The following is a 22,516-nucleotide window of genomic DNA, read 5'->3' on the forward strand; positions in this document are numbered from 1 at the left end:
AGCCAGAAGTAAACCCTGAGCAACAACAGGGTATAACCTCCCCCGCCCCCAAAAAAATCATCCTGGAGTTATATACAGAGGGTAAGTGTTACACTCAGTTGATCCAGGGTCAAATTCTAGTTCCAGGAAAGGTCCCTGAGAACAAAACCAGGAGTAAACCCTGAGCACCACTGGATGTCATCCCCCCTCCACACCCCCCCAATAAAACTTCCCTTCATAAACTCCATAAAGATCACAATGATATCCTTATTTTCATAATTTGATCATTAAACCCTTCACATATACTTTTGCTTAAAATAAGCTGTATCTGTGATTAAGTGCCAAAATTCCATACTGAGGATTAGTTTTTCTATACAAACTATTCACACTGATCCCCAATTATACCAGTCCATAAAGCATCAAAACATCTTTTATTCACTACTTTGACTGGTTGTTACTACCTATGAAGAATGAAAATAAAGAATCAACAAGGTGAAACGACTTTTTTAAAGTGAATTAATGAGGGGTCAGAGATGTGACTCAAGTAATGGTCCATGTCGCTTGCATATGAAAGGTTCTAGGTTGGTCCCTGGTCCCAAATTCACTCTAGCACCACTAGGGTCAACCCCCCAACCACTGAGTGGCCCCCACAACAATAAAATAAAAATAAAACCAACTTTTAGTTTTGTTTTTTGGGTCACACCTGGTGATGCCCAGGGTTTACTTCTGGCTCTGCACTCAGAAATTACTCCTGACAGGCCTGGGGGACCGTATAGGGTGCTGGGGATCAAACCTGAGTCACCCGCGAGCAAAACAAAACACCTTACCCTTGCCAGTGTACAAGACGAACACTGTACTATTGCTCTGGCCTGTACTATTGTTCTGTTTCTATCAATGTACCATAATGCCAGATGAGTCACTAATATTTAATTCCATCTTCTCATTAAAAGATCACTGATTTGTGGGGCTGGAGAGATAGCACAGCGGGTAGGGCATTTGCTTTGCACGTGGCCGACCAGGGTTCAATTCCCAGCATCCCATATGGTCCCCTGAGCACCGCCAGGAATAACTCCTGAGTGCAGAGCCAGGAGTAACCCCTGTGCATCACCGGGTGTGACCCAAAAAAGCAAAAATATATATATATATAAATAAAAAAAGATCACTGATTACAAACAGTATTCTCCTGACCAAAAACAAGTGAGATAGAATAACTTAAAGAATTTATTATTTTAGGCCTGCAGTTCTAAAACAGTAATATTAATAGCTAGCTCAAAGTATCAACATAATCATAAATTCCTCTGGAAACAGGGACATGGTCAAGTCCTTTCACTTGCCCAGTCACTGATAAGAGCTTACTTAAAAATCTCTAAAAAAAGGTTACTGTGGCTAGATAGAAAAGAACATGAAAGATAACTACAGAACCATTTTCAATAAGAAACAAATACATAAGAAATCTAGAGAGCTTCAAACTTTCCAGCCCTTTCTTCTACCTTCAAGCAGACTATGATATTTTCAATGTATTTCATTTTATGTTACAACCCTGTGGTTATATTGTTTGTGGACACAAACATAAAACTAAAACATTACTAACATATAAAATATCAAAACAATTAAGAACAGCTTTTACCTCAGCAGTTATCCACTGCAATAAAAATACAAAACTGCTACAAACAAAAACCATAGAAGAAAGAACAGACCAGTCTCCTACACTCATAATTCTAACTGAAACCATAAAATGCCACTACCTATTATTATATCATTGTATTCTAAAGGAATTTTAAGAGAAACAGAGATCAGAGATCACCTTCTGACCTACCAAATATTTGGGATCTAGAGGTTAAAATAACCTAACTAGGGACCAGAGGTAGTACGGTGTTAAGGTGCTTGCCTTGCACGCACCCAACCCAGCTAGCTTCAATCTCTGACACCACATAAGGTCCTCACAAGCTTCATCAGGGATCACCAGGAGTGATCCCTGGGCACAGAATCTGGAGTAAACCTTGAGCACAGCCAGATGTGGCACACACCTTTCCCCTCCAAAAAATATTTTTTTAATTCTAAAAATAAAATAGTCTAACTAGGGGCCAGAGAGATAGTTCAAAGGGTAAGGTGCTTTATCTTGCAGCAGACCTGTTCAATCCTTGTTATCTGAGTACCACCAAGAGTAATTCCTGAGCACAGAGTCAGGAGGAGCCTCTGAGTACCACTAAGTGTAGCCAGGCCTTTCCTGTGCCCCCTCTACCTACATTAGAATTAACACTGTGGCCAAAGCAATAGAACAGAGGATAGGGCGTTTGCCTTGCACACAGCTGACCTGGGTTCGATCCCTGGCTTCCCATATGGTCCCTTAAGCACCACCAAGAACAATTCCCAAGTGCCTCGAGTAACTGCTGAGCACCACCAGGTGTGAGCTGGAGAAAAAAAAAAAGACAACATTGTTGAAGCCTGAGCAATAGTAATAGTGGATAGGGCATTTGCCTTGCACATTGTCAACTGGGTTCAATCCCAGGAGTCCCATACGGTCCTCCAAGCACTACCAGAGTCATTCCTGAACTCAGAGACAGAAGCAAGCCCTGAGCATCACAGGTTGTGGTCCCAAAACAAACAAACAAACAAACAAAAACAAACAAAAGGCACTATTAATTTGTAGCAAGAACAAAAACTCAAATCTTCTAAGACCCCACTTAATTTTGTAACTAAAAGAAGTAAATTATTTTTTTCAAAGTCATTATTTTCAGGTAAGCATAACTTTTTCTGAAAGTTTACTTGAATGTTCATCTGCAACATTGAGTTTGTAAAAGGGGGAAAAAACATTAGCTAAGTAACTACACAGCAGTGCGAACAAAACACAAGACATTCTAACCAGTCTTCAATGATGTTATCACAGCTAAAATGTGTGTTAGCTCAGTGTAAAGGAACTGAAAAACCATCACTGTAATGACAGCAGGCTTAAAGTTATATAGCTGCAGTATTATTTTCTACATCATCTCCAATTTGTCCAGCAAATAAACTTTATCACACCTTATTCTTCCAAGATCATTTAAGAAGCACACATCTAGGGATAAGGATAGTTTATTATTAGATTTTCAATTCTTGACACTAAACTGAGATCCCAGCAAAGAAATTTCTGCCAAATAAAACAGTACTTTTTTTTGTTAACACATGGAAGATAAACTTCTGTTCTGTCCCCTCCCCCAAGAGTTCCACATCAACAGTTAAAAGTTCTGCACCTGCCAATTCAGATAAACTACTATGCTAACTACTGTGACATACATAAGAATTCAAAGCAACAGTCAAATAAACTATTGCAGTAAGAAATACCCAAAAATTACAGAACCCTACATCTAAGCAAAAATCCAGCACCTGTTCATAATACAGAAAAATTTTCTTCTGTCTTGTTTTTTTGGGTTTGGGGAACACAACCAGATTCACTCAGGGCTGACTCCTGGCTGTGCTAAGAGGTACTGTGTGTGGTGCCAGGATGGAACAGGCATCGACTGCGTGCACAGCAAGCACCTTAGCCCCTGTACTATCCCCCAGTCCTTGAAAACTTTCTTCTAAAGAAAGCCCCTCTCAACTTAATTCTGCTCTACTTAAAATTTTATCAGATGCAAAAGACACAACAGCAGTCAAATTCAACTGAATACACAAGTGTTCTCTCCACCTTTTATCTTTAATAGAAGCTACTTTTTAAAATGTTGAACTTGGAGCTGGGGAGATAGCAGAGCGGGTAGGGTCTTTGCCTTGCACGCGGCCAACCAGGGTTCGATTCCCACCATCCCATATGGTCCCCTGAGCACCACTAGGAGTAACTCCTGAGTGCAGAGCCAGGAGTAACCCCTGTGCATCGCCAGGTGTGACCCAAAAAGCAAAAAAATAAAATAAAATAATAAAATAAAATGTTGGACTGGAGGTAGGGAACTTTCAAATTTCGTTAAACAATATTTCAGTTTTCGTCAGTGGAGGGTTGTCACGACCAGTGTGTTCAGGGCTTACTCTTGGCTCTGTGCTAAGGGATCAGTCCTGGCAGGGAAGAAGGGACCACATAGTGATAGGGATTAAACCCTGGTCCTACACATGCTAGGCTACTACCTTACCTTATGTACTATCTCTCAGACAGCAGTATTGCCATTTTTAACAGAACAAAACTTCACTGAAGCACTAGAAGACAGTCAGTGACAGGAATCTTTTTAAACTAAGAAAGAAAAGAAAGGGGCTAAAGCGATAGCACAGCAGGGAGGGCATTTGCCATGCATGCAGCCGACCCGGGTTCGATTCCCAGCATCCCATATGGTCACCTGAGCACCTCCAGGAGAGATTCCTGAGTGCAGAGCCAGGAGTAACCCCTGTGCATCGCCAGGTGTGACCCAAAAAGAAAAAAAACGGAAGTTACCTGCAGGGTGGGCAGTACTGGAAGTTAGAAACCAGTGAAGTATGATTTACTTCATAACAATTTATATCTCGGCACTGCTTGAATCCCCCCCGCCCCCCGTGTACATATATTACCTTAAAATTTGTTTAACTCTGGGGTGATAAAAATAATAATAATAATAAACCCTTTACAATGATGTAAAATTTAACTGTTTTTTGGGGGGAGGTGGGGGGGGGGGTGCTACACCAGGCATTGCGCAGAGGTTAGTCCTGGCTCTGCACTCAGGAATTACTTCTGGCGGTGCTCAGAGACCACATGAGATGCCAAGAATCAAACCTGGGTCAGTCGCATGCAAGGCAAATGCCCTACCTGCTGTACTATCTCTCCGGAATAGTACATGATAAAAATAAGAATTTAACTGCATTCTTAAAAGTCCTATAACCACAGAATTACAAAAAGCCTCAACAAGGCTAGTCTCGGGTAGGTTTGTACTTACACAATTCCAGAAAAAGTTGTTTTCTTGACTAAAGTTACTAACTAGAGGCCTGAGCAACAGTATAGCAGGTAAGGAGTTAGCCTTGCAGCAACTCTTCTATTTTTGTTTGGGGGCTACACCTGGCTGTGCTCAGCGCTTTACCTGGTTCTGCGCTCAAGGATCACTCCTGATAGGCTCAGGGGACCATACGGAGTGTGGGGATCTAACCCAGGTTGGACATGTGCAAGACAAGAAAATATACTACCTGCAGTACCATCTCCAGCCCCTTGCCGTACAGCAATTGACCAGGGCACCTCATCTGGTTCCCTGAGCAGAGAACCAGGAGTAAGTTCTGAACACAGCAGGTAATACCAAAAAGAACAAAAACAATTTAAATATAGGTACTATAGGACTGGAGCGATAGCACAGCGGTAAGGCATTCGCCTTACAAGCGGCCAACATGGCCGACCCGAGTTCGATTCCTCCGCCCCTCTCGGAGAGCCCGGCAAGCTACCGAGAGTATTCGATATGCCAGACACAGTAACAACAAAGTCTCCAATGGAGACGTTACTGGGCCCGCTCTAGCAAATCGACGATCAACGGGAGGGCCTTTACCTTTACCTTTACCTATACTGAATAAAACTCAGATTCTGATTTTGGCAACTGTAATTCTAAACTAAAATATAAATATGGAGAATTTAAGAGTGTGAGGGACCTTTGCAAAATCAGCCATTTTTCCCCTGGAATATTAATTTACCCTATTAATTTAATCTTAATACTGGAATACTGATAATATTAAATTATATTTAATATTAACTAATGTGTAAATTATGTGAATTAATGTTTAAGTTAATTAATTTTTATTACGTAATAATGTATGTTAATTATTAATTTAATAGTATCTCTTCCTTTTGACATCTTATTTCCCTCCCCCCAACCCCTTTCTCAGATAACAGTTTTGTTATCAATGTCCATTGGCTTATCTTTGTTTTATTCACCAATTTAACACCCTTCTATTGCATACGTAGGTGAAATCAGCTAATACTTGTCTTTTTCCTTCTGGTTTACTACACTTTACATTATTCTCTCAAGTTCCTTCCATTTTGTAGTGAATAGTGAGTTTTCCTCTTTTTTTAAAAAAAATAGTTGAATAGTATTTCGTTGAATAAATATGCATCTTTATCCAATCATCTACTGACAGGTACTCTGGCTGCCTCCAAATTTTAGCTATTGTAAATAAATGCAAAATCAGTTTCACTGAATGTAACACAAATTTACTAAGCATTCTTTTAAAAAAAATTCTGTCAATCCACTCATAGGCTTTACACTGAGAAATTACCTCTACTCCTAAATTAAAGCAAATGATATAATTAACCTTTTCATTTGATGGCTTCTGCAAGTATTCACCAAATCCTAAAACACATTATAATATAAATGCACAATAAAGAATCAAGAAAATAGAAAGAAAAGGCAAAGATCTAAAGAAGCAAGCATACATTTGCTGTTACTTTTTTTTACCAAAAACCTCTACTGAGAGTCAAGCAAATCTGAGTAAGTGGTTTCTATGAACAAGCAACATGAAAGCACAATAATGTACACATAAGACTAAAACCTTGCAACATTTTTCTTTGATAAAACATTCATATCAGGAGCATGAGTGTGGCTCAGTGATAAAAGTACATGACTCTTGCATATAGAAGACTTGGGTTCAACCCTGACACCACTAAAAATAAATGTATCCTTAAATTTCAATGAAGACAGCTGCACTAGTCCTTAAAAGGTGAATAAAGCCAGAGAGATAGTAAAGAGGGTAGGGCATTTGCCTTGTGTGCAACCAACTAGGCTTAGATCCCAGGCACCATATGTGGTCCGATTTGGACAGAAGTGACCTAAGAGTGCAGAACCAGGAGTAAACTTAAGCACTGCCAGGTGTGCTTCCCCCACATTCACAAAAAAAGTGAATGTCAACAGTAAAGAACTAGTTCTCATGAATAAATAATTTCTCTGCCAATTGACTAGCTATACACGTACCAATTCAAAGACTTGCTGGATACATACTATGTGCCACAAATGCTTATATGTGCAGTATGGGAAGTAAACAAAACAAAAATTCCTCTCAAGAGGATCTTCTATTTACTAAGCAGAAAAAAAAGACAAAACAGGCCACTGTAATGGAGAAAAATGCAATGCTGAGGAAGCACAGCCAGAAGGAAGGGGGAATTCCAATTTTAAATATAATTATCAGGAAAAGGCTTACTGGAAAGAGTGACGTTTCACCCAGGACCTGGAGATAGGAACCAAGCCGGTATCTGAAGGCGCACTCTAGACAGAGGGATTAGCTTTATAATGAAAACACACACACATACACACATATTTGGAGTGTTAGGGATAGCAAGGGGGCCAGTGCTTCAGGGGCAGAAAGGATAAGGGAATGAACAGGGTCAGAAAAATAAAAGATTTTTATAGGTCACTATTAAGTATTTGGCTTATATTCAGAGAAAAATTACATTTTAAGAGACATCTTATGCTTAAAAGGGCCAGAGAGATAGTAAAAGGGTGGTGCTTGTCTTCCATGTGGCCAACCCTGGTTGGATCCCTGCATATGGACCCCTACGCACAACCAGGAGAGATCCCTGAGCAGAGCCAGGAGTTAAGTCCTGAGTACTGCTAGGTGTAGTGAAAAAAATAAATAGATAAATAAAAGGATCACACCCAAGGAGTCAGAGAGATGGTGGTACAGCAGGAAGGGCACCTGCCTTGCACACATCATGATGACCCAGGTTTGATCCCCAGCATCTCATATGGTCCTTGAGTCCATCCAGGAATGAGTCCTGTGCACAGAGTCAGAAGTAAGCTTTGAGCACCACCAGGTGTGGCCCCAAAACAAAAGATCACATGTAAGGACCCAGGGATAGATCAATAGTGGAGCCTAAAACTCTAGGGATGGTAAAGCCTGAAGTTCAATCCCTGGCACCAACCTACAAGACCCAAGTGTGATTACCAAGAGCTGGGCTGTTTGGGACCCCAGGTCCCCACAACGAAATATGTGATCATCATATCATGCCACAACCAAGTCTGAGGAAGCAACACAACCAGGTTGTAATCTCCATTCATTAAACAAACAACAGGGGCTGGAAAGATAGTTCAATTGGCTGGAGTGCATGTTTGGCATGCAAGAGGCCTGGACTAGCTCTCCAGCTCTGCCAGGAATGGACCCTGAGCTCTGAGCCAGGAGCGGTCAGATGTTGTAAGGTTCCCCCAACCCTGCCTACCACCGTATGGAAAAAATAAAAAGCAGCAAAAAAGAACTGAATCAGAGAGATAGCAAGCTGATTAGTTGTTTGCCTCGCATACACCCAATCCACACTCCATCTCTGGCATCTCCTAGGGTTCTTAGCCCCCAAGAACCGCCAGGAGTGACCCCTGGGTACAGAGCCAGGAGCACTCTGAGCACCACCAGATGTGGGAAAGGAAGGCAGGGATGGAGGGAAGATTTAAGAAATTAAACTGAAAAATTTCGTTATCTAGCTGCTATGTGAATTCAGATTATATAGTATAGGTGGAAACAGGGAGATCCCTTAGGAGCCTGCTATAATTAGGAGAAAACACAATACTGCATAAACAGGATAGTAGCCATAGAGAGGATAAGAAGAGATCTGTTTCAAGATACACGCTGAAGCAGAACCCAAAAGGATTTGTTCTCGGTTGAGATATGAGGTCTTCAAGATGTCAATGCTCTGAGAAACTTGTAGAAGCCTAAGTGAATATCCAGACAATTCAGACAACAGACCATAAAATCTCAACCATAAAAGAACATAGGGAAGTTTTTTTTATACATAAAGAACTACTATCGGTGAGGCCGGAGCAATAGCAAGGGTAGGGCCTTTGCCTTGCACATAGCCAACCCGGGTTCTATCCCTAGCACCTCATTTGGTCGCCCAAGCCTGCCAGGAGTGATCTCAAAGAATAGAGCTAAGAATGAGCCCTGAGTACCACTGTGTCTCCCCAAAACTCCTGCTGCCACCCAAGAAAGTACTATAGAGCCAGAGAGATAGTACATTAGGAAGGGTCAATGTAGTACAGTATGATTGTCTCAGGTTCAATCCATATCCTGAGCACCCCCGGAGTAATTCCTGAGTACAGAGCCAGGAGTAAGTCCTAAGTATCGCTGGATATAAGCCCCAAATCAAAATAAAACAGAAAACTACTATATCTACTGCATTCTGATGGGGGAGGGGAGCAGGGAAAGATTATCATAAGACTTGGAAACTAAAGAGAATCTTGTTAATTAAATATTTAAACTGGCTAACATTTTTAACAGTAAAATTGGAATGTTACTCATCTTTCATGACTCCTCACAAACTCATCAAAGGTCTGTAGAAAAACTGCTCTAGTCTGTGTGCTATTTATCTCTGTGCTACTTTTATCTTTGACCATCCCTGTATTGCTGCATTTATCAAACTAAAACTGAATACATCTGACCAGCACTATGAAGTTTCAACAACAGAATTTAATGTAAGCTATCATTCCCAACTGTCTACAGTCCTGAAGAAGTACTAAGGGAAAGGGATATCTATTAAATAATTAGGATTAAAAGTACTGTAATGGAGGCCGGAGAGACAATACAGAGTGTAGGGTGTTTGTCTTGCACGTGGCCGACCCAGGTTCAATCCCGGATATCCTATAACATCCCCCTGCAATGTCAGGAATGATTCTTGAGTGCAGAGCCAGGACCCTTCCCTCCAAAAAAAATACTCTTACTAAGCCAAATACAGCAATATTTTTAACAGTGGGGGAGGATCACACCCAGCAGTGCTCAGGGCTTACTCCTGACTCTGTGCTCAGATATCACTCCCAGTGGGATTCAGCAGATGAGATGAAACAGAACCAGCGTTGGCTGTATGCAAGGCGAATGCTTTAACTACATACTATCTCTCTGGCCAGACTGCAAGATGCTTTTTCATTGGTAAAAAAAATTTCATAGTTTACTCCCTTGGTTATTCCAACTTTCCCACTTCCTCATTTAAGGAGGAAACTAGAGAATCAACTTCCAGTACTGATTTCAACAATCAGTCCTATAAAAAGAATGTATGACCTTTATGGTGGGAAAACAACATTTCAAACAGAAATACATAGCCTGCCACTTAAAAAGGAAAGCAACTAACCAGTAATCACACCTGCTTCTGAGAAGAGCGAGTTATTTAGAGTTGTTCTGGGGGCCCACTCAAGTGAAAAGGGAGTACTTTCTAAATTTGTATTTGCCATGGTGATTAGAAGTAGCTGGCCTTTTCTGTAATTACTAACCTCTATATGCTACTCTAAGACTACATCTTTATGCCACTCAAAAATATTTGCTTTTCCATTTGTACTCTACTGTTTCTCCAAAAATTAGCAATTTGGGCTGGTGAGAGGATATAGAGCAGGTCTTGCTTCCATACACATACTCAACCTGGGTTTGGTCCCTGAGCACCTGACATGGTCCCTGAGCAGAGCCAGCAGTTTGCTCCATGTATGGCCAAAAAAAAAAAAAATTTGAATTGGCAATTTTTTCAGCTGAATTTCCAGTCCAAAAATGTTTTTTATACTTTTCTAAATAAAATTGAAAATTTTTAAAAATTATGACCAATCTTACTTTATAAAACTTTTAATACCAGTAACACTGAAATTCCTGAGCCAGGGACTGAAGAGATAGTACAGAGGATAAGGTAGCTTGCCTTGCACACAGCAGACCAAGATTCAGTTCCTGATACTCCATATGACCCCAAGAGCCCACCAAAATTAATTAATCACTAAGCACAGAACCAGGAATATGCCCTGAGCAGAGTCAGGAGTGGCCTAAAAACCAAAATTAATTAAAATGCTGAGTCCTAGATTTCATCACATACTAAAAAAATCTTAACACAATTTTTTTTTTTAATTAAAAACACCATGATTTACAAAGGCGTTCATTATATAGTCATTTCGGGTGTTTAGTGTTCCAACACCACCATTGCGACCTTCCCTCCACCAATGTCCCCATTTTCCCTCCCCTCCCCAAACTGCCCCCTTAGGTATGTAACAAACTGACTTCATATTATTTGTTCCAATAAAACTTTAAAAAATGGCAAACAGAATGATCAGAAAATAAATCAGTAAGAGTCAATTTGGGATAAGAGTCATAACAGATTTCAACAAAACAGAAATAATCTTAATGTTTTCAGTTGAGTCTGTTAAAAATTTGGTTAAATATATCAAACTGGTTTATCAGGGCTGGAGTGATAGCACAGCGGGTAGGGCATTTTTGCCTTGCACGCGGCCAACCCGGGTTCGATTCCCAGCATCCCATATGGTCCCCTGAGCACCGCCAGGAGTAATAACTGAGTAATATCTGAGTGCATGAACCAGGAGCAACCCCTGTTCATCGCCAGGTGTGACCCAAAAAGCAAAAAAAAAAAAAAAAAAAAAACTGGTTTATCAGTTGATTTTTCCACTCCAGGCCAATATATCATAGCTACTAGGTAATTTTGCACCTGTTTATGCCATATTCTCTTCCCATATGTGATCCTATTTGATTTAACAATTCTTCTATGTCTAGTTACCTTATTTTCATTTTTAAAAAAATATATATCAAAGCTATTCTCTCGAAAAGCTTTATATTAAAGACTATATATATGTATTTTAAAGAAACTAAACCTGTGTATTATAAAGCTTAAGCACATTCTTTTTCTAAATAACTAATCACTTTCTTCAATACAGTAACAATTATATCAAATCTCAGCTGCATTTCCAAAAATTAAATCCCAGTATTTGTTTTCTTCTTTCCTTTCATTCTTTAAACTCAAAAGAATAATTTTTTTGAAGAAAAATTTTAATTATTTTAACTTAAGTATCTAAAAATCAAGGGCTGGAGCGATAGCACAGCGGGTAGGGCGTTTGCCTTGCACGCAACCAACATGGTCGACACAGGTTCGATTCCCAGCATCCCATATGGTCCCCCGAGCACCACCAGGAGCAATTCCTGAGTGCATGAGCCAGGAGTAACCCCTGGGTATCGCCAGGTGTGACCCAAAAAGAAAAAAAAAAAGAATCTAAAATCAGGGACTGGAGCGATATGTGGGCATTTGTCTTGCACGCAACCGACCCAGGCTCAATCCTTGGCATCCCATATGGTCCCCGGAGCACCAACAGAAATAATTCCTGAATGCCCCCCCAAACAAACAAACAAAAAAGTCCAAAATCACTGTATATACATATTTTAACCCATAAACCACTACTCCATTAGATTTTTTCAATGTATTTGGGATTCTATATGTTTTGTTTTCTATTTCAGGGTCATTCCTCACAGTGTGCAGGACTTACTCATGGTTTTGTACTCAGGGATCAGTGCTTGGGCAACCAGATATGTGATGTCAGGAATGGAACTGGGTAAGACAAACACCTTAATCCCTGAACTAGTTCTCTGGTCCCTGTTTTGTTTTTTTTACTTTGTTTTGTTTTTGAGGAAAATAGTTTCTATTAAAAAAAATTAGATGTGAAGGGAGAGAAAGAGAGATACACGTTCAAGAGCGAACATGGACTTCTCCAGAGAGGAGAAAACTTCTAAGTCCCCATTTTTTAGAGTCTAATTTCGGTTTCAACAAAATAGATTTGGTTGACACAAAAAGACACCTGGATTCAACCTTTCAACAGTACTCTCAATGTTTCCTGAGCTATATCAGGATAGTTAGAATGACTGTGACATCTGCAAGCTCCCTGAGGTTGCAAAACAGATACTTGGGAAAAGGTTATTTGAATCAACTTTCAAAATAACCTACAGTATAGAAGCAGCATGCAAAGCAAAACCTTCCAGGCTATTGTTAGCATTATTTAAAATGTACCATGTTTCAGGCTGAGCAGTTTATGGGTCAGTTTAACTCTTTCATTTCCCCATTTTGCCAAATGTACTGCACATATGTAAAGTGTAAAGGTCCTTTTTCAATTATACACCACAAAAGAAGTGGGTTGCAGGGTGGGAAAAGGAAACTATGTATACGGAATAAAAAAACACTCCAAAATTTATGGAGTCAGCATAATTTCTTTTTTTTCCCCTTAAGCCTCAGAAATTTTTCTGCTGGTAGGGCATTTTGGTTCAAGTTTCCCCTACAAGTGGGTAAATTACAATTTACTTCCTCTCCTAAACTTGCATTTCTACAAATTTTATTACAATAACATAGTCATAGTCATCCTTTTGTTTACAGAGTTTATAATAAAAGATAGCCAAGAACCCAAATCATTCCTATTGGAGTTCCTAGTGGCCTTTTAAAATATACTGTCTACCTGCTTATAGCCCAATATAGATTAATGTCTATTTTCATAAAACACAACATTCACAATATTTAAAAACTATAAAGTGGAAGGATCAGGTTTGACCCCAAGCACTGAGTAGTACCTGCCAGGTATGGCCCTCAAACAAAAACATACAGTGAAATCAATTATATTACATACTAATGCAGAATAAAAATGGAGAAAGATCTCTCTAACGATATGTCAAGGAGTTATTCTTTGCCAGATACTTTGATGTAAGTTTAGCCTTCCTTCTACATATAAAGTACAAAACTTATATGGTGCTTGTCTAGTACACAGCCAATCCTGGTTTGTTTCCAAGTTGTGCCTATGGTCCCCTGAGCACAGAATTAAGAGAAAGTCCTAAGCACTGTGGAAGGTGCATTCCCCCGCCAAAAAAAAAAAAAATTAATCTTTTTTTATCCTCTTTCCTCCAAATGCTCACTATAACATGAAGGATAATGTGCCATAATGTACCACTTTTGAATTACACTACAGCACATTCTGGGGCCAAAGAGATAGTACAGTAAGATGTTTGTGTTGCACATTGCAATCCCAGGTTTGATCCTTGGCACCCATATGGCTCTCCAAAGCAGACCAGGAGTGATCTGAGAGCAGAGCCAGGAATAAACCCTGAACAACACCAGGTATGGCGAAAAAAGAAAAAAAAATATTTAAAACAACACATTCTTACATTCTTAGAATCAACATTTGTGGAACTCCACATACACCACTTAAACTCTACATAGAAGGCAGGAAAGACAGCTCATCAGTCTGAGTACATGCTTAATGCATGCAGGAGGCCCTGGATTGATCCTCAGCACTTGACCCCTGAGCATAGGGCAGGGAGTAGCCTCCAATCCACTGAGCACTGCAAGATTTTACCTGAAAACAAAAACTTCTACCTAGGATCAAGATTCTTGAAGAATATGGGTGAAAATTTTTCGATGTGCATCAAAATGTCATATAAGCACTACAAACTTCAAAGATGCAACAGGAGAATAAGGAGAGCATGAACAGGATCGAGATTTCTGAGGAAAGTTAGTATTTTGACTTATGACAAAGGTCTGGTAGAAACAATTAAGGGCCAACGTAGTTTGATCCAAGAAAGAAGTTACATCTGTTAGATAACTTAATCATCCTGAGAATTGCAGACCAATTAAAAAGTCATAAAAAGCTCTTAGAAATTTAGAAGAAAAATAGAGCCAGAATAAGTTATCAAGTGGTAGAGTCCCAGAGTGGGTTTAAGGCCCAACAATCCACCATGGCCTGGAGCATTGAAGGGAGTCCTGGTCTTCGATGCCTTCTTTCCTCATGCACTCACTGAAGCTAACAAAAATAGCAGTCAAGAAGCAACTCTGCTCACTGAAGAAAAAAAATATATAATCATACTGGCGGGCATCTATTCTGATCTATTGAGCAGCTCCATAATTACCAGAAAGTTTCATCAAAATTTACTCTCAATTTAACAAATCTTGAGAGTTGAATTATTTTTCCTAGAAAACAAATGATGAGCTCAACTAAATTCTACTTGTTGACCTCCATGATTTCATCTTATTAGGAAAAGAACCTAGTGCAATCTATAACTTAAGTTTGAAGTGTTCTATAAATAACAATACTCCTACATAAAAAAAACCCTGAAGTGTTCTTCACCCAAATAAATCTAAATTATTTGAGTAATTTAAACAAATCACCAAAAGGAAACTTGTTTGTAACCACGTGTAGAATAAAGAATAATGTCACTAGATTATTGTTTCTCCATCATATCCTTCTTAATTTGCTGACAAATCGTGTTGATGACTCATATCCTTCTGCACCATCCCATCACTATTCACTCATGATAGGCTTTTCACCAATCATGGAAAGTAAAAAAATATTCATTTATTTTGGTACTAAGCCAGTAAACATCAACATATGTACATAACTCCAATTTAAGAGATAATTTAGTGGTACAATCTAGTGATTTTACTCTTTCTTTGTTAAGTTATGTTCTGGGACTGAAAAGACAGTGCAGTAGGTAGGACATTTGCCTCACAGGCAGCTGAGCCAGGTCCAATCCCCAACACAACACATGGTCCCCAAGCCTCTCCAGGAGTGATCCCTGAGCACTTAGCCAGAAATAAGATCTAAGCACCACCAGATATGCCCCGCACCCACAAAAAAATAAAAAGTTATGTTCAAACCCCAACTATAATGAAAGGCAGAAGAAAGCAGAACTGACAAGTGAATTTGAATTCTTGTCAAACAATACATTAGTTAAGAGCCAACAATTTTGACTACTGCAGATATAAAAATATAAAGTAACTTATCTGATCTGCTAAAGCAAATATATCATGTGTGCACTCTATGCCAAAAGAATTAACATTTTCTGAGAAGAATGAAGTTTCAACCCAAAAATACTATAAAAGAAATTAAATACATCAATTCTCTAAAGATAAAGACTGTTCTAATGGTCAAAGGATTTTTCCAAAACAAGCTCAACTAGCAAAGACAGGGTCACATAAAAAGCTAATCTTAAAACTCTCAGCAGCTTAAAAAGTCAACGTTGTGCAATGTAAATTTATATTCAAATGACAAAATTTCATTGTTAGGCCACCTGAAGTGAATGCTGTTACAAAACCTATGGGTAAAGAAATGAGTGCAAGCAAGCAAAAATGGCATTCAAGTCACATAAAAATTGTTGGTATAATTTGTTAATATTCTGTGCCCTTTAAATCTATACTGTTTAAATAAGACAGAACAGAAAAAGTGAACTTAAAATATGGAGATGGTAAAAAAATTTTTAAAATATCACGGTGATTCACTAATAAATTTTTTAAAAACTATGGAGATGGGTGGTACTAAGCCATAATACAGTGGATAGGGTGCTTGCCTGTGCATAGATAACCCAGGTTTAATCTACTGCACTCACTATGGTCCCCTGAGCCCGCCATAAGCACCCGTGGGCATCACAGAGTGAGTGACCCAAAATAAAAAATGAAATACGGAGATGGGTCTTTTTCGCGCCTGAGACATGAGCAACCTCCACTTAGTAACAGAGCAAAGTGGTCAGAAAATACGGTACTGCACAGCTTCTTATCAGAGGGCAAAAGTAATGTGATTCTGGCTCAGTCTAGTTTCTTGTACTGTGGATCTTAATCCGATGTGGGGCTGCATAAAATTTTTTTACGCATATATGTTTTTTTAAATATATCTCTCTAGTGTTTATTATCTGTATTTTCCTGTTTGGTTTTCACTTAAGGCTGAGGAGTGGGGAAGAGTGGTGTAATCAAATCAGGCCTCCTACATACAATGCATTCACACCAGCCCCCCAAAATGCTTTATTTATATACCTATATGCCTGAGATTACAAATGGTAAGAATTTAGGCAGCCCTCACCTAGACTACAACTCCAAGGGGCAAAATATTTTCAAAGAAAGTTCACTTGAGATCTACACAAAGCAATCTTATGAGGGGTTCAAGTTCCAGAAGAGCAGCCAGAGTCACCAGAAAGTCAAAGGAGCTACAGAATGTGATTCGGTCAATCAACCTGAAGAAAGCCAAATACCTCTACACACAAATACTAGTTCTGAAGTTGAAGAGGAATAAAAAGCTTTCTATTCTGTTAAGCAATACAATAAAAGATTCCTGGCACTTCAAAACAACAACAAAAAAAAAGCTTTCTAATAATCCAAATTAACAGACTCAAATACCATTTCTCTAATAATTATGATTATCAGCCACACACCAACTGTAACATCTTGTTCTATAAACTTAATTATCTATACTGTAACAACTTGTTTTACTTAAAAAATAATTATTTGGGCTGAAGCAATAGGACAGCTGCAGGGCTTGCCTTACACAGGGCTCATCTGGGTATGACCCCCAGAGCCCCTTGTGATCCCATCCCCAGCACTCCGTATGGTCTGTGCCGAGCCCTGTCAGGAGTGATCCCTAAGCACAGAGCCAGGAGTGATCAAAAACAACAAACACGAACAAACAAAAATAATCATTAGTTTTTATACAGCACATAGGGTAGGGCGTTCGCCTTACAAGCGGCCAACATGGCCGACCCGAGTTCGATTCCTCCGCCCCTCTCGGAGAGCCCGGCAAGCTACCGAGAGTATTCGATATGCCAGACACAGTAACAACAAAGTCTCCAATGGAGACGTTACTGGGCCCGCTCGAGCAAATCGACGATCAACGGGAGGGCCTCATCCTTTTATACAAGTAAAAACAAACCAAAAAAAAGTAATACTTCCCAAGGGGGGGGGGAGTATAAAAGTATGTAACATTAAGTATCTTTTAAAAATAAGAACTGGGGCCAGAGCAAGAGTGCAGTGGGTAGGGCAATTGCCTTGCACATGGCTGACCCAGGTTTGACCCCCAGCATTCTATTTGGTCCCCTAAATACTACCAGGAGTTAATTCCTGAGTACAGAGCCAGGAGTAAACCCCTGAAAGGCAGCACAGCAGGTAAGGTGCTAGCCTTGTATGCAGTCAACCCGGGTTTGAACCGCAACACCCCATATGGGTCCCCTAAAAACCACCAGGAGTGATTCCTGGAGTGCAAAACCAGGAGGATTATTGCCTGTGCACTGCAGGGTATGTCCTCTCCCGCTCCAAAAACCCAAAATGTAAGCAACAAAAGCTAACTCTTTGATTCCCACCTAAACCCTCCATTCTACAGTTTGTGTGAAATAGAGTGAAGTGGGGTGGGAGGAGAAGGGAAAGACTTAGCTAAAAAAAATAACTTGGAAGAGGAGAGAAGAGGGGAATCATCCCCTGTCATCTAGTTACTGATACTCTAACTTGGTCTCCAAAACTTGAACATCAAAAAATAAACTATAAATCAATTTCCTTATCTACAAAATTGAGAGTTTCACTCAGTGTTATTTAACATCAAGATTCTCAAGGAATTGTTTACACATCAAGCATAAATGTTGGATTTCACGAGTATCCCAACAAATTACTTAATAAACTCAATCTGCCATGTTAAAACTGGATCCCGATAATCCTGCTGCTCAAAAAAATTCAAAGATTCCCACCTCGTCAAGAAGTGATGGCACATCACCTGAAAAATTCAACAGTGGCTTCACTCTAACTGGAGTTTCCCTCTTCCAAGAGCAACAGCTCAAAATTTATGTGCTGCTCTTGTGTCTTACTTAAACTGCTTTTTCTAGAGGCTTCACTGGTTCCAATAAAAAAGGTAGAAGTATTTCCTATAAAGCAAATCTCTACTAAATTTAACTTTGTGTCTTAAAACCATATTTTGTAACTACTCATACATAAATACTACCTTTTAAAGACAAAAATAAGTAAAAATTCTAAAATAAATCTAATTCTGGGTCAGAGAATATGGGGCTTAAGATGCTTTTCTTGCCATGTGGCTGACCAGGATTCAATCCCTAGCCCATTTGGTCCCCCAGGAGTGATCACTGAGCAGAGATTATCACCAGGTGTGGCCCAACCCATCTCCAAACGTAATTCATCTTGTTCACACAAAGGTCTGTTCAAGTTAAATATCGATATGGAACTTCTAGAGTTTTTATATTCTGTGCAAAGGGCTCAAATGTTCACTCTTCCCTAGTGCCACAAAAAATTCAATGGTGCTGTAAATAGTTTCTGCCTGTGGAGTTGGTTGGTTCAAATTAAGTATTACTTGACTGATTCATGAAGGGAGTGCTTGCATTTTTGCTATTCTGAGTCAGAATATATCTAGTTCAGTAGTTCTAAACAATTTTATTTGTGAAGGTGTTCTGACATACTAGACTCTTCCAGCTTCTAACTATAACAATTATACTACTGCCTTAGTAAAAGTCTTAGTATTAATAACTTTTGAGTCTATAGCTCAACTTGTTGTTTTTTTGGTTTTGGACCCACACCAGTACTCTTTTTTTTTTTATTAGTGAAACACCATGAGGTACAGTTGTAGACTTACAAGTTGTGCTTGGGTTTCAATGATCGAGTACCCATCCCACCACCAGTGCCCATTCTCCACCCCCACCAGTCCCAGTATCCCTCCCACCCCCCCCATCCCCCATTCCACCCTGCCTCTGTGGCAGGGCACTCCCTTTTGTTCTATCTCTCCTTTTGGGTGCTGTGGTCTGCAGAAGAGACGTTGGGTGGCAATCATGTTCTGTCTACAGACTACTTTCAGCATGCATCTCCCATCCTGGGCGGATTTCCCAGCACCCTTTATTTGGTGCTCCCTTCTCTATCTGAGCTGCCTTTGCCCCTAGAGTATGCGGCTGGCCTCTAAGCCATGGAGTGAACAACCTGGTATTTATCACAGCTGTTCTTTACACACCAGTACTCTTAACTCTGCACCTCAAGGATCATTCCAGGTGAGGTCAGGGACCATTATGTGGTGCTGGATATTGAGCCCAGGTAGGCTACATGCAAATCAAGCACTCTCTCAGATGTACTAACTCTTCAATCACACATACAGTACAACTAATTATTAAAAAAAAAAAAAGTAAAGGTGTTCTGATATATATTCTCACTGAATCTTCAACAATCTCTTGAGGTAAATATCCCACACAGTTAAACACAAAAACTACCGGAGACAACTGATTAACTCTTGGCCCCAATAAACATACTCTTCCTCTTTCCCCAAAAATAAAAAACATAAAGGCAGTTCGGTTTCTTTAATCAGGCTTTCCTCTCCAAGACTGATCCCAGGTGTCTCATAAAAACTGTCTCAAAGCACACACCCTGGGGCCCCAAGAGTGTTTCAAGGCAGAATCTCCACCCACATAAATGCCTAGCTTAGGCCCCAGAGCCTCAAGTCAGCATCTCCTGTGATCCCCAGCCTCCAGCCCTTCACTCTCTCCCACTGACTTCAATAGTTCTCACCTGCAAAAGCTGCCAGATCACTATACTGAAACCTCAAAATGAGACAACTTATTTCAGGCGTAGTAACAGTGTAATGGAAAAATCAAGGACCTTGGAGTAGACAGAGGGTTTTTAATCTAGCACCAATTCTTATTATCCTGTGGCCTGGGACAAGTTGCTTAAACTCTCTGATGCAAACAAGGATTCCTACCCCCTTTATGGAAGCTGTGAGAATTAAATGACAGTATAAAAAGCACCTGGTGAGCAGCAGACACTTAATACTGATTAATCCTGTTCCCCACTGAACAGAAACAATGTCATTTACTATTTCTGAAAGCAGAGAGCATGAGTGATTCAGAAAAAGTACACTCTAAGAAAATTATGTCCTAAAAAAAAGTTCTCATTTTTAATCACCTATCAGTGCTTTTGCTTGTGAATCTACTATCAAATGACTCATTCTAGTCTTTATTTATTATATTTAAGGATTCCCAACTTCTAAAAGGCTTCCCATCACTACCGTGTAAAATCATTACCAAAGTACTTTTATCAAGATTGCCTATTTTGACACTCAACAAACTGGGGGAAATCCATGGAAATAATTAGCACATTCACTAGTACACACCACTTTCAAGTATCAGAATCAGAATACTGGCAGTTTCTCATCATCCTCACCAACAGAATAGTGGTATGCTAGTGCTTCAAAACTATTAATGGTGGTTCTTGCCTAGTTTCTTTGCACACACTGAAGGAGGCATTAACTTCATTCATTTCCTGTCTGAAACTACTCTAACACAGAGCGCATCGACAAAAAACTACCATAATCTAATCCAGTAGCAGTTGCTGTCTGGCGACTCCAAACACAGAAGCACTTGTGGCATCCTTATCGCGACGCTAGAACTGCTGTACATTTTCTGTTTCTTGACAGATCATAGGAAACAATAAAACGGCCTCTGGTTCTCCTTCACCACAGTTACGCTATTATTCTCTAAAAAGTTATTCTCCAGGGACTGATGTCTGCACGCATTCAGACCCAGGTTCCATCCTCAGCACCCCATATCGTCCCGAGCCCCGCCAGGAATGATCCCTGAATACAGAGCTGAGAGTAAACCCAGAGCACGGTCAGGTGTGCCCCCCCCCACCAAAAAAAATAAATGAATTTCTCCAGATGGTAGAGTCGCAACCAGGGCTAAGGCTGAAGAGAGAGCACAGCGGGTAGGGCGCTTGATCCTCGGCATCCCATATGGTCCCCTGAGCCCCGTCACGAGTAATTCCTGAGCGCAGAGCCTGAAGGAACCCCTGAGCACCGCTGGGTCTGCACCCCCCACCAAAAAAAGAAAGTTGCAACCTAAATATATATTAAAAAACCTCGAACTTTATAATACAGAGTTTACATTCATACAACTTCATGTATTACTTTAACTTTAAAGACTAAATGTCTTTCACCTACATGGCAGTACTTTAAAAGACTTATACTTCGAAATCACAAAGGCAAGAACTTGGGATCCTTGATAGACACGCTGGTTTTACTTAGCTCGGAGCCCCAGACTAGGGTGGGGACAGATGGGCAACTGACAAACCGGGAAGTAATTTAAGCCCATGTCACCCCGGGGTTGAGGAGTGATCTAGGAGATTCAGAGAAGGGGGGAAAAGGAGGAAAAAGAAGAAAAAAACCCACACACTGCAGGGCGGTGGGGGAGGGCCACCAAACCCCGAGAAGTGCCGCCGGAACGGGCTCCTGCTCCTGTTCCTGGGCTTTGAGCAAAGCCCAGGGTCCCGCTCCTGGAAGGACTCGGGGGCGCGGCGCCCCCCACGGCGGGGGGAGCCTCCGAGCTCCCCGGGCTCCCGTCCCCGCCCGCCCCTCCCCGGCACCCGGTCCCCGCACTCCCCTCCCAGCGGCGCTCCCCGCCTCCCGCACGCACGCCCCTTCCCGGTCCCGCGGCCGGCGCGCGGGCCCCGCCGCCCGCACCCACGGCGGCCGGCCCGGCCCGGCCCGGCCCGGCCCTCGGCTCCTTCCGGGGACGTGTCTCGGGCCTGCACTAATGGCTGCGGCGCCGCCCGCCTCCCCGGCCCCGCAGCCCCCCGGGAGCGGCGCACTCACGCTGGCGAGCTGGGGACTGGGCATTGAAGTCCGGCGGCGGCGGGAGCGCGGAGGCGCCTCTCTCCTCAGTCACCTCGGCGGCGGCGGCGGCGGCAGCGGTGGCGGCGGCGGCGGCGGCGACGACTCCCCCCCAGCCTCGGCGCGCGACACCCGGCCCGGCCCGGCGGCGGCGGCGGCGGCGGCGCGTGTCCACGAGTCCGTCTTGCTGCTGCTGCTGCGGCCGCCGCTGCGTCTCCTGCTGCCGCCTTGGCCCCCGCTGCCGCCGCTGCCCTGTGGCGTCGCCTCGCGCCGTGCCCGGCCGCCGCTGCCGCTCCAGCCGCTACCGGACGCACGACGGTTACTGCCCGGCCGATCGCGCCGCCGCCACCACCGCTGCGCGCGCAGCCGGAACCAGCTCCCGCCGCCGCCCCTCAGGGGGCGCTGCGGGGCGCGGCGCGCGCGCCCGCCGGCCCGCCCCCCGCGCCCGCTCACTGGCT

General features: G+C 41.6%; 1 protein-coding gene across 1 annotated transcript in view; it reads right to left on the bottom strand.

Annotated features, from left to right (window-relative positions):
• PTP4A2 (protein tyrosine phosphatase 4A2) overlaps positions 1-22,179 on the bottom strand; it is a 40,247-nt gene extending 18,068 nt beyond the window's left edge. The window contains exon 1 of the mRNA XM_056123090.1: positions 22,041-22,179. The gene's annotated coding sequence lies outside the window, so the exon portion shown is untranslated. The remainder of the gene's footprint in view (positions 1-22,040) is intronic.
• Between the last annotated feature and the right edge of the window lie 337 nt (positions 22,180-22,516).

This window comes from Sorex fumeus, unplaced genomic scaffold (genome assembly GCF_029834395.1).
Source record: "Sorex fumeus unplaced genomic scaffold, SorFum_2.1 ptg000047l, whole genome shotgun sequence".
Classification (NCBI taxonomy): domain Eukaryota; kingdom Metazoa; phylum Chordata; class Mammalia; order Eulipotyphla; family Soricidae; genus Sorex; species Sorex fumeus.